Raw genomic sequence first — 11,930 nt, 5'->3', positions numbered from 1 at the left:
CAACAGCCAAACTATGGAGAGAGCCCAAATATCCATCAACTAATGAATGGATAAAGAAAATGTGGTGTATGTATACATGTATGTATATACACATATATACACATATGCATACATATATGTACATATGTACATATGTACATATATACACATATACACATATATACATACATCCAATGGAATATCACTCAGCCATCAAAAGAATGAAATCTTTCCATTTGTGATGACAGATTGGAGCCAGAATGTGTTATGGTAAGCAAAATAAGTCAATCAGAGAAAGACAAATACCATATGACTTCATTCATATGTGGAATTTAAGAAACAAAACAGGTGAACATGAGAAGAGGAAAAACGAGAGAGAGAGGGAGAGAAGCAAGCCACAAGAGACTCTTAACGATAGAGAACAAACTGAGGTTTGATCTAGATGGGCTAGATGGGTGATGGGTATTAAGGAGGGCACTTGTGAGGAGTATTGGGTGTTGTATGTTAAGTGATGAATCACTGAATTCTACTCCTGAAACCAGTATTTCCCTGTATTTTAACTAAAATTTAAATTGAAAATGAAAAGAAGCTAATGGGACATGAGGTTGCCAAAAATAGTAATAGCATTAAACAGAAGAAAGATGCTTTATCATTCCTGGCAAGAAGAACAAGACAATATTACTTATGGGGTATAAAATGATAGTTCTCCCCACTCTAGGGCTAAGAAACATAACCTCCAAGAATGACTTGGCAATTTGTGACAATTGTTGTTTTTGTTAAGATCATCGCCTATGCACATTGGCATTAATAAGTTATATGAATTATCTTTTTATGGTGAAATATTTTCTGATTCCTTCATTTTGCTAACCAGAAACAAAAATCAGTAGTACACCATGAAAGCCTTAGGCAACTGCAGCCCACATACGTCTGTCCCATTCATTCTTATTCTACTTTCTGTAACTGTAGCCCTTTTTCTAGGACTGGAGCTCTGCCCACATTTCCATTATTTTTGGCTAGAGTCCTATTAAGTGAAGGTGACTTTGAATTCCAGGCTCAATAAAAAGACCTCAGGATGGCTAGGTGATGTGAATGGTGAATGATTTACTGAGAATCTACCATTAACAAGACACTGTTCTAAGTTCTTCATATATTTAATACATGATCTTTAGATAAGGAGCTATTATCATCATCTTATAGATAAGAAAACTGATGCTTAGGGAGTTTACAAAACTTACCCAAGGGGCGCCTGCACAGCTCAGTCAGTTGAGCATCCAACTCTTGATTTCTACTCAGGTCATGATCCCAAGGTTGTGGGATCAAGCCCTATGTCAGGCTCCATGCTGAAGGTGTAGCCTGCTTGGGATTCTCTCTCTTCCTCTGCCCCTCTCTCCAGGTTACACGTGCATGCACTCTAAAATAAAATAAAATAAAATACTTAAAAAAAACTTACTCAAAGTCACACTGCAGGTAAGAAACAGTTCTCCTTCCACTGCACCAACCTGCCTCTTAGATTCTAGTTCATTATAGGCTCTTCCCTTAGGGTCTGAATTTATCTCCAATTTCTCCATGTAGATATGGGAGGATTTCCCAAAACAGTGATCATTTGGAAGTGGTCACTTTGCATTGATTTTGGATCACACAGAGTTCTACCCACCTTTTCCTCCCAGAATGAACTTGAGAATATTGTATTTGAGTAGCCCAGGTGTTTACTCCAGGCCAGCCCTCTATCACTGGACAACTTCTTCCCAGCCCCTAGCCTGTGCCCTGCTGAACAGATTTTATTGCTTCCCTGAAAACCCAGTATTTCTGGATATCTAGGATACCAAAACCATGCCTACCTGAGTTTCATCATTTCACTGTAAATCTTTGAATGCTTAATCCTACCACTATAAAGGAAGGACACTGTCCCACTGTAAACAACACTTCAATACTAAATTGCATGATGATGAATTTATGCAATTAAATTTGAATTTTCCTGTGAAATGGAACATTCCAATGAAATCTTTTTTTTTTCAATAATAGTTTTCAATGTGAGGTCCTGGAAGGTGTAATGCTATGTGCAAAGAGATATACTGGGCTTCTATTGTGTATTTAAATTATTAGACCTAGTCCCAGCTTAAAAAGGTTGAATTTATATGTACCACAGTTGTAAGACAGTCTTGTTTTCTTTTCATAATGAAGACATATACAGCTAGAAGTCAGTCCGGGCCTACGCCAAATGCTGAAATAGTTGAAGTTGTCTTTGCTGATTCTTTACCTCTTCTGTGGTACCTCACCCTAGATATCCTACTATTGTCATGTGTCACCCACACATGCCCACAGAGAGTTCCCTAAACTCTAAACCTTTCCCATTTCCATTTTTGTGCCTATCAAAAGTGTCCAGGATTTTATTTTCTCAGTCATATTCTCTATTTCCAATCTCCCCAAAGCAAAAACAAAAACAAATCCACAATATATTCTAATTATAAGTGCTTTAGTATATTCCCCCACAAAGATAACAAATTACCAGTTTGGTTCCCAAGATTGGAAGCTAGAGGTCCCTGGTCAGAACAAGGAGGGTTAAGGTGAAGAATTTCAGATGACCACAAAAGCACAGAAGGTTGGACAGTTTGGCACATAGCCAAAGGATATGGCAGGTACAGATGGCAGCAGTCCAGTACCCAGGGATTCAGATGGCAGCTAATTGACAGGAGAAAACAACTAGGCAGGTGGCTAACAGCACAGGTTCAGCTATCTAAAGTCAGGTCAGGCACAGGGTCAGAAAACCAGTAACATTAAATCTGAGAAATAAGGAATTCATAGAAACTGAGTAATTTTGCCTGAGGAGCCTGGATTACTGAACCATTTCCTTCCCCAGCTTTGGCATAGTTTTATCCAGGCTATAGTGGTTAACTACAGGAGTCTGAGAATGAAAGCGATGTGACAGATTCAGATAAGGAGAAACCACAGCATCTGAGGAGCTAAGGTTAATAAGACCATTGACCAAGCCTCATGAACAAACATTGATTATTTCCCTCCTTCAGGAGAGGACACATTTATAGTATACGGAGAACTGCAATGACTGAATCCATTCTAAATGCAATACTTAAGTCCATTCTACAGCAGGGGGGAAAAACTCACAAAGATTAATTCCACCTGAGAGCAAATGGTTGCACAGGTAATTGAGAAGGAACAGTCAAGAGAGGTTTCACAAGGGAGATGACATTTGAGCTTGATTGTAGAGCATAAATAGAACATTATCATACAGGATGAAGGACCTTCCAAACAGGGGGTACAGCATGAGCAAAGACAAGCAGGCTTGAAAATACACATTGTACTTGAGGACTTTTGGGTTGTCCAGTGTGTTCAGATATAGGCAATATGGTAGGAAATAGCAAACACGAAGCTAGCCTATAAGCATGTATACATACACAAGTGCTCACATACATATGCCTGTATATACATATATTCACATATGTATACATATTTGTATATTATATATAAATACAAATGAGTGCATAAATATAAATGTATATAGTTGTCAAACTGTAATCAGATAGTGAAGTCTTTGACTATAACCCTTAGGGAATGTGACCTTAAAGGAACACATTCAAAGGTTTTAATCAAGCAGAGAGGCATGATCAGTTTTATAAAATCAGTGATAACGATGCATAGGATGGACTGGAAGGAGAGAACTACAGCACAGATAACAGACCCATCAAAGATCAGTTACAACAATCCACACAGAAGATCATGATGAGCTAAAGCAGGGCAGTGGTCACAGGGATAGAGAGGAAAAGGCAGTTTCTGGAGTTTTTGAGGGGAGAAATCAGCACAACTTACTAACCTATTTTACACAGAGGAAAAGAAACAAAGAGGTTCCTAACTTATGCAACAGAGGGTAATGAGATGGGAGTGCCATTAATGAAGACAAAGAAACAAGATTTGGGGAACAAGATTACAAATTGGATTCAAATTTGAAAAAACAAAAAAACCAAAAAGCCTAGAACATAAGAATGAGCTTGTGCTATAAATTGAGGGTCCAGTATATTAGTAATGTTTGAATACTTGGGAATGTACAAAATCACCCAGGGAAAACGTCTAAAAGGAAACCTGGAGAAGACTAAATTTGTCTGCACATGAAAAGATGTGTCACTGACTACAAAATTAACTGTAGAGACTTTAACCAAATGAATAATACCCAAGAGAGCAAGTCTTATATTTGAAATAGGTAAGAGAGAAGGGGACAGAACATGCTTAAAGGAGAGATACTGAAAAGTAGGAAAGGTTTTCTGTACTCAAATACACCATACTGACCACCAGCTACTCTATTCAAGTCTTCTTGGAAGAACAAGAAAGTGATAATGGTCTTTCCAAGCTCTCTTGTCCTATAATGCTTTCCTCTCAGATGTACTTGCTTAACTTCTATCTTGTTTACAGAATCCTGGCCTTTTTATGGGCTGATGCTGGCCTGGCAATGGCACAGTTGTCAAATAAAATGCATCTGAGTTCATGGAAACCAAATCTATCGTTGATATTATGCAGCCAACCTGTATGACAAGGTTCTGGAAACACACTAAACCTGTTGTGGCCAAAATCACCCTATGCAAATTAAGTCTTTACATTCATCCTTATTTCCTGGTAACAATTTAGATGTAATTCTTCAAGTTATTCAGTGACATATAGTAAATGGCCTCTTCTATTACACTGATCAGCAGCAAACATCCATGTTAATTACCCTGACTATAGCAATCATTTCACAAAGTACATGTATATCAAATCATCACATGTACACTTTACATTCAACATTATCTGTCAGTTACACCTCAACAAAGCTGGAAAAGAAAAAATAAATATCCAGTTTATTATATGCTTGGAAACCTCCGTATTCTCAACAGGAAAGCTGGAATTACAAAAGCACCTTACAGAGTTGTGAGGATCAAATATTTGTGAAAGTGTTTTATCAACTTTCAGTCACTTCATAATTGTTAGTTGCTATTAGTAGTATCAGACCCTGGGGTTTAATGTACAGTTAATGACACATAGAATTAAGTGATAAAGTGATTTTTGTTTAATTTTTACTACAGCTTATAAAAACAGTAAGACATTGGGGCGCCTGGGTGGAGCAGTTGGTTAAGCGTCCGACTTCAGCCAGGTCACAATCTTGCGGTCCATGAGTTCGAGCCCCGCGTCAGGCTCTGGGCTGATGGCTCAGAGCCTGAAGCCTGTTTCCGATTCTGTGTCTCCCTCTCTCTCTGCCCCTCCCCCGTTAATGCTCTGTCTCTCTCTGTCCCAAAAATAAATAAAAAACGTTGAAAAAAAAATTAAAAAAAAAAAAATAAAAACAGTAAGACATTAACCCAAATATGTGACATTTTAACAGACAAAATTTGTATTCTGATGATCTAGCTGAAAAATAATCATAGAATTATACACATTCAATCAGCACCTACATAAATACAAAAAGAAACTCTAGCCCTTTCATTGTGAATAAGGAAATACAGTAAAGAAACCTGCCCACAAGAGCCTAAACAGATGTGTTTAATCAAATCAATAATATTGTGTGAATGATAAAAGTACCAAACATCAGTGAATCAATTTCATGTTATATTCTTGGAGTGATATTGTATAGGCATTATTTTAGCAGAAAACTTTGTCCCAAAATGCTTAATCAACACTAGATAAAATACATACAAGCACTGTTGTTCTACTAGGCTTCATAAAGAATCCATTCATCCTAAGGGAATACATTCTGGTTTCCACATCTCTCCACAATATTTTATATCTATGCTCAAGAAAAGCCTGGGGTGAAGAAAAAGATATGACTAAATGGTTGAACATTTTAGCAGCAAAATCCTTAAACTCATAGTAGAACAATGATGAGATTAGCTGCTCCAGAAGAAAATCAAAGCTATGGAAAGTAAAGAAAAATTTATAGTCAGGGTAAGCAAAGTAAATGCAGGCTCCTACATTTCACAAGAATATACCTATTTGTAAGGACAAAAAAAAAAAAAATATGCTGACAATGAAGTTTATTAACTCTCTGTTCTCCCAAGCAATTGAGGGCATCAGGAAATACAATGTTTCTAAAAAAATACTTCTGTTCAAGAAATAAGAATTATCTATACATGGGGCCTTTGTCTGAAAACACAGAACACAGAGATAAGAATCATTTCTATTGTAAAAGAAAGCTGCAGGTTGATAACAGTGGTGATCTATTTGGGAATACAGATCCAATTCTACTGCTCACAGTGCTTAATGTCTCCAGCATTTTCCAGCCATTTCCTTCTACGGAGGCCCAGGTACGATAGCATATGCTGCATGGGATGGCCATTAACAAAGAAATGTGGGCTTAGGACAAGAATCAATACCAGCTGTCGTCTTATGTGATCACAAGATAATTTTTAAAGCCCAAATAATCTCCTTGATTTGGCGTATGGCAATTGAGCTCATTTTTCAGTAGCTAAAATGCATGACTACATATTTACCCCTAAACACATAAAAGGGAAACAGAACGCTGTATTTCTCAAGAAAAGCAGACTTGGCTTGCCTAGACTATAGATCAAATTAAGTGGGGCCATGAGGCAAATGAGCTCAGATTTGGGACAACAAATTCTGTCGATGAATTTGGTTCCATTAGACTTGGGTTACAAACTACACCAAAATAATGGGATTTGGTTCCATGTGAGAAAATTATGGAGCTTAAAAAAAAAATTAAAAAAAAAACTCTTTCCCATTACAATCAACCACTAAAGGATTCTGCAAGGGAAATGCACTCAAATGAATTAGTTGTATAACTGTTACTCTTTCATTAAAATGATTTAATAGTTCTACAAATGTCATGGCATTAGCATTTTATGCAAAGCTATAAAACAGTAGCAAGTAAAAAATCAACTGCCTTTAAAAGTCAGCACTTTTGGACTATGTTTATGAGACTACACGGTCACTTTGTGATATGAAATGGCAGCATTGCTAAGATAAATATTGCTTGCTGGCCAGTTTTATTTTGGGCAGAAGGCCATTAAAGGAAGGAGGCTGCCGAATTCATATTTCATTTGGATGGGCTTCAACAATTCATGTACATTGGCTTAATTCATCTAAGGAAAAGAGAAGCTTTTTGGAGTATCTCCTTAAGAGATTATTTAATTACATATTCCTACAAAGTTTAAACTACTCCTTTCAGGGCAGGCAATCTAAAAACATATTTATAGGCAGGTGATAGGCAGACATGTGATGGCAAAACAAACGACTTCCAGAAAGACAAAGGTGCTGACTCTGTTCACAGTCTATCCTTAATCCACTGTATCTCTAAATAGGTATTAGATGTTTTCCATCCTCATTAGAGTACGGTAGATGATGTTCATATTTTTCATTAGTTGTTTCCAAAACTATTCCTTAAGCAAAATTTTGATAACAATTGTCAACACACTTAGGCTGGATAGTAGCCCACGAAGTTTAACTTATTAACTGCACATTAGCTAACTGCTAAAGTTTAATAGTAACAAGTACCTAGTGGTATGGCTGGCATTCAGATTAAAAATAAAGGTTTGGAAAAAATATATAGGAAGGAAGGAAGGGAGGGGTGGTAGGAAGAGACAGAAAGAAAAAGGTAGGTAGGTTTGGACTGTCATAATTTTGAGTGTCAGTGGGTAAGATTTAAGTGGTTAGAACACTGTCAATGGTCCTTCAGTAGCTGATGCCACATGAGAGACTAGCTAACAAAAATGAGCAGGTAACAAAATAAGTCTCTTTTCTGTGTTATTGGCCTTCTTTGGCTAACATGTTCAATAATGTGTAATGAAAGGAGACAGCATGATGCAGTGGGAGAACACTGAATTTGGAATATTAAGGTCTGGGTTAAAATCCTAGCTTGATCTTAGGAATTCAAATAGCTTGTTTTTAAACTAGGAGCCTGGATTGGATGACATCTAAGATGGTGGACCAAATGGTATGGGGAAGGAGAGCACCCTATTACCACACAACAACGACAGGCCACTAGTGGCTTACCAACAATTATCAAGAGTAGGGGCGCCTGGGTGGCTCAGTCGGTTGGGCGTCGGACTTCAGCTCAGGTCATGATCTCGCGGTTCGTGAGTTCGAGCCCTGCATCCAGCTCTGTGCTGCCAGCTCGGAGCCTGGAGCCTGCTTCGGGTTCTGTGTCTCCCTCTGTCTGCCCCATTCCCACTCATGCTCTGTCTCTCTCTGTCTTAAAAATAAATAAAGCATTAAAAAAAAAAGAGTAGTCAGAGGGTATAGGTAAACTCTGTGTGGCTCCTTAATATCTACCTAATTGAACTGATGTGGAAGTTTGGTCACAATGGATTGGAAGTGGGCTTTTCAAGCTCCTGTATGATCTCATTCCAATAGTAAGACAGTTTCATTTATTATCTTAAACTTCTAAATGTTATGTTAGCCTAATCACTTTTAAACTTTTTCTTTAATATTTATTTATTTTTGAGAGAGAAAGCAGGAGCGGGGTGGGGGGCAGAAAAAGAGGAGGACAGAGAATCCGAAGCAGGCTGCACACTGACAGCAGAGAGCCCAATGCAGTGCTCACACTTACAAACCATGAGATCACGACCAGAGTCAAAGTCACACACTTAACCAAATGAGCCACCCAGGCACCCCAGTCTTTTAAAATTCTATATTCTAATTATAATTATTAACTCCCACCAATATCTCTGTTTTTTATTATTAAAGTCTCCTCAAATTTAAAGGCAGGCAAACTGAAGCAGGAAATAAGGATGCAGTGAGTGAGTGTGAGAAACTGAGAAGTCTTCATGAGATCGACCCTAACTCTGGGTTCTAACTCTGTGGGACCTTTGATTATTACTGGATGCTTTATTTTTTTTTATTTTATTTTACAGAGAGAAAGCACACAAGATGAGGAGAGAGGCAGAGGGAAGGAGAGAGGGAGAGGAAGAGGGAGAGGAAGAGGGAGAGGGAGAGGGAGAGGGAGAGGGGGAGGGAGGGGGAGAGGGGGAGGGAGGGGGAGGGAGGGGGAGGGAGGGGGAGGGAGGGAGAGGGGGGAGGGAGGGAGAGGGAGGGAGAGGGAGGGAGAGAGAGAGAGAGAGACAGAGAGAGAGACAGAGAGAGACAGAGAGAGAGACAGAGAGAGAGAGAGACACTCTTAAGCAGGCTCCATGCTCAGCACAGACCCTGACACAGGGCCCAATCCCACGACCCTGGGATCATGACCAAGCTGAAATCAAGAGTTGGACGCTCAACTGATTGAGCTACCCAGGTGCCTCTGATTTTTACTCGAAGCTTTAATTGGAAGTCCCACCATATTGAGTCTTTCCCACTGCTATATGAATACATTTAATTTTGCTTTCTAAATCAAAAATGCAAGTAGTGAGAAAGCATATAGTAAATGTCTAAATATCTATTGCAGACTTTGGATTCAGAAGGTAGTAGATAACATAATCCCTGACCTCAAGAAGTTTACAGTCTGTACTGGATATTTACCCAAAAAATATAAAAACACTAATTCAAAGGGATACATGCACCCCTCTGTTTATAGAAGCATTATATACAGTAGCCAAATTATGGTAGCAGCCCAAGTGTCCATCGATAGATGAATCGATAAGAAAGATGTGGTGGATAGACAGATAGATACAGAGACATAGATAGATACAGATATAGATGGCCACAAAAAAAGAATGAAATCTTACCATTTGCAACAACCTGGATGGAGCTAGAGAGTGTAAAGCTAAGCAAAATAAGTCAGAGAAAGACAAATACCATATGACTTCACTCATATGTGGAATTTAAGAAGCAAAACAAATGAGCCAAAGAAAGAAAAAAAGGGAGAGAGACAAACCAAGAAACAGACTCTAACTATAGAGAACAAACTGGTAGTTGCCAGAAAGGAGGTGGGTGGGGATGGGTGAAAGAGGTGAAGGGGGTTGAGTACACTTATCATGATGAGCAATGAGTAATGTATGGAATTGTCGAATCACTATATTGTACACCTGAAACTAATATAACACTGTATGTTAACCATACTGAAATTAAAATTTTAAAAATAAAAAGTAGGGGCGCCTGGGTGGCGCAGTCGGTTAAGCGTCCGACTTCAGCCAGGTCACGATCTCACGGTCCGTGAGTTCGAGCCCCGCGTCAGGCTCTGGGCTGATGGCTCAGAGCCTGGAGCCTGTTTCCGATTCTGTGTCTCCCTCTCTCTCTGCCCCTCCCCCATTCATGCTCTGTCTCTCTCTGTCGCAAAAATAAATAAACGTTGAAAAAAAAAAAAGAATTGGTGCTTATTGTGTTTAAAGCATCATTTAACTTTCAAAAAAAAAATAAATAAAAAAAATAATAATAAAAAATAAAAAGTAAAGTTTACAGTCTGATTAGAGAGATAAAAATGAAAAGTCAGTTATGTGCAGTGGTTTTCAAAATACAGTTTGTAAAAATTATTCAGAAACTTTAAGGATGCAGATTTCCAGGCTGCAGACCTAGACCCAGGGACTCCCAACAAGACAGTATTTCTGGGGTGTGTTCAGTAACTGAACTGCGTAATTTTAGGAACTGAGTGCTGCATTTTTAACAGTATCCAAATAGGTGATTCTAACTAATCCACATGGTCAGGCAACCACACACTGAAAAACACCACTGAGTAGAAGCTCAGGCTCCAGAGTCAAATAGTCTGGGTCTTACCAGTTTCCAGCTGTGCGACCTTGATTAAGTTACTCAGTTCTCCATGCTTTAACGTTCTCATCTATAAAATGAAGATAATAATAGCACCTGTGTCTTTAGATGGTGGTAACACTGGCACCCAGTAAGCACTTAGTAAAAGCTGTTCTTGTTTTTGTTATCATTAATATTATAACACTAGAAACTGATCAAGTGCTAACTGGCCTGACATTGTTCCCAGAATTCAATGATAAAAAAAGAGTTCTGACTAAGGGTAGGAAACACTTTAAGGAAGAAGAGAGAGTTGAATCACATCTTAAAATCAGTGAAACATTTGGATTATCAGAGAAAATAAGAAATTCTGGGTATAAGGAACATACTCAGCAAATTATCAAGGAAGGTGAGAATAAGGTGTGTGAAAACAGGGAGGGGAGGTAGCCCCTGAAGCGGAGGGTTGAAATGGGGAAAAGTGGGATGTAAGCAGCCAGAATACTTAAAGCTCAGCAAGCCTCAAGTCCCCCCTTCTTTTTATTTTAGACACCTGTTTTAAGAGGCAGCTACATTAGAGACAGGCCCTTGCTTTAAGAAACAGGATATAAAAGATCCATTTATAATAAGTTTCCTTTTTACAAAAATAATCCCTATTTACAAAATAAGTTATCACACAGAACCTTAATTCACTGTCTGCATTAAGGTTTAAGACACATTTCATTCACTAAAAATAAACAATTCAACATTCCAATAAAGGGCAATGAGCTTTTTCTGAAATCAAGAGACTATTTTATTTAATTTCGGGAACCTCAGACCCCAGCACAAGGCCAGGAACATGAGAATAGCTCTAAAACCAAATAGTTGCTCAACTATATATATATATATATATATATATATATATATATATATATATATATATATACATATATATATATAATAGTTATGATATAAAATAGGATACACATTTTTAAAAAGTTTCTTTCCTTTTGAAAAGCTGCCACATCCATTTATTGTTCATATTCCCACGTGAGGCTACTGCTTTAAAAATGCAACCAGATTCATTGTTTTCATTTATACTGAGTGTCCATAACTATGTAAGGAGCAATAAATTAAATTAAATATTGTACATGTCAATAGTCAATCTGGATAATTCAATTGAAAATACACTGAACTCTTATTTGACTTCACAGGAATTTAAGTAACTTCATTAAATTTGTAATTTAGTGGATGAAAAGAAAAGCACAGTGCACTGAGGCACTAACAGCCTCCCCTTGTTTCTTCTTTCCTCTTCTTTTCCGTGTACACAGATCCTTAGAGGTTTACTTACAGGTACAACTTGATCCTCC

General features: G+C 38.0%; 1 long non-coding RNA gene across 1 annotated transcript in view; it reads right to left on the bottom strand.

Annotated features, from left to right (window-relative positions):
* Positions 1–461: 461 nt before the first annotated feature.
* LOC123381715 overlaps positions 462–11,930 on the bottom strand; it is an 86,668-nt gene continuing 75,199 nt past the window's right edge. The window contains exon 3 of the long non-coding RNA XR_006589055.1: positions 462–1,390. This is a non-coding gene — a long non-coding RNA (uncharacterized LOC123381715). The remainder of the gene's footprint in view (positions 1,391–11,930) is intronic.

The sequence above is a fragment of the Felis catus genome, chromosome D4 (assembly GCF_018350175.1).
Source record: "Felis catus isolate Fca126 chromosome D4, F.catus_Fca126_mat1.0, whole genome shotgun sequence".
Lineage (NCBI taxonomy): Eukaryota > Metazoa > Chordata > Mammalia > Carnivora > Felidae > Felis > Felis catus.
Note: the sequence above shows the minus strand (reverse complement) of the source record. Positions and strands in the feature narration are given on the sequence as shown.